Source organism: Malus sylvestris, chromosome 11 (assembly GCF_916048215.2).
Source record: "Malus sylvestris chromosome 11, drMalSylv7.2, whole genome shotgun sequence".
Taxonomy (NCBI): domain Eukaryota; kingdom Viridiplantae; phylum Streptophyta; class Magnoliopsida; order Rosales; family Rosaceae; genus Malus; species Malus sylvestris.
In genome coordinates this window covers 11,758,033-11,759,551 of record NC_062270.1, presented here as the reverse complement: position 1 = coordinate 11,759,551, position 1,519 = coordinate 11,758,033, and the positions used below count along the sequence as shown (strand labels likewise).

The 1,519-nt window shown below is 30.2% G+C and overlaps 1 long non-coding RNA gene across 1 annotated transcript; it reads right to left on the bottom strand.

The window, feature by feature from the left end:
* Positions 1-1,131, bottom strand: LOC126589611 (uncharacterized). Its single transcript, XR_007611885.1, has 3 exons — positions 743-1,131; positions 623-657; positions 1-396 (listed from the first exon to the last, which is right to left on the bottom strand). It is a non-coding gene; the product is annotated as an uncharacterized LOC126589611 (long non-coding RNA).
* Between the last annotated feature and the right edge of the window lie 388 nt (positions 1,132-1,519).

Genomic DNA, 1,519 nt, shown 5'->3' with positions numbered 1-1,519 from the left:
TTTTGTTAGTGTCACTATGATAACCGACAAGAAACGTATATTACTGTCAGATATTAAGCAAAATCCGATAGAAAATGGATACAGTGGTGGATATAATAAGCAACAGAATTGCCAACGTCATGAAATGAATTTTCCGACAGAATATACTCTAAAACCGACATAAATTATGTCGGATATAACCGACAGAGAATATATTAATAATGAATAAATAAGAGTATTCTTTGTTGGATAAAGCCGACAAAAAATATATTAATAATAAAAAAAATATAAACCACTTTTTGAATCATTTATTTCCCTTTCAAGTTGGTCTCCCCTGCATTCACTGCATTTTCCAGCCAAGATGCTGCTGAGGAATCCAGGTTCTAAAATTTTCACCCATCCAACCAAAACAACCACCTACAAGTCCAATCACAAATATATAAACTTCTAAAAACTTGAGAGAAATCCTTAAAAAAACAAACCAAAAACAATAAACTACAATACATCAAATTGGAAATAAAAATCGTACCAAAAGGACGTATGTACAACAAAAAATAGTTGATTTATGTCTCACTTTCAACAAGAATGAAATAAACTAAAAAATACAGCTCAACTTGAACACAATATACAGAAATCTTCCAACCTTACAGGTTTCAGCAAATGTCGAAAATATTCAGCCTGGAAAATACCCAACAATCATATATTAGGCACCAACAACCATTATCAAGCGCAAAAAACAGAAGGAATAAACCCGAATTAATACTTCAATTTACAGTTTTGGGATAACAAGTACTTGGAGTCATTATTCTTCCTCAAATTTGCTTCTTTTGCTTTCAAAAGTCCAAACTTTCCCAGCCACCTGGGTCTTCCTCAAATTTGCTCCTTGTTGCTTCTCGAATTGTTCATCCATGGTGATTGAAGCGAGAAGGAGAAGGAAATGAGGAGAGGAGAAAAGGGGAAGGGAGAAGGCATCGGCGCAAGGAAGAAATGGAGGGGTTTTACTTTGGAAAATTTTCATTACTATCAGTTAAAACCGACAGAAACATTTTTTAAAATAAAAACCGACATAAAATTTTCATTATTGTCGATTATAACCGATAGCAAAAAAATGGTGGCAAAATTCCCCCCAAAATTTTAAATTCCCCCACAAAATTTTAAATTCCCTCCCAAAATTTTAAATTCTCTCTCAAAACTTTAAATTCCCCCCCAAAATTTTGTTACAATTTTAAAAAATAAAATAATAATTATTTGGTTTAATAAATAAATAAATAATATGTATTTAAATAGAATACATTTTTAAAAATTAAATAAATAATTGTTTGGTTTAATAGATTATAATCCATGTAAAATATGCGATAAAGAAACAAAAAGATAATTGTACAATGAAAATGTCATCACACAAACTAAATATTGTCTAATCAATACTTGAAAAACATAAATAAAAATTTAGCACAAATAATTTTTCCCACTTCAAAATTTAGGCAAATTTAATGGAGATATGCATTCAACGAAACTAGTTTTCATGATCTAACTGTCAAAC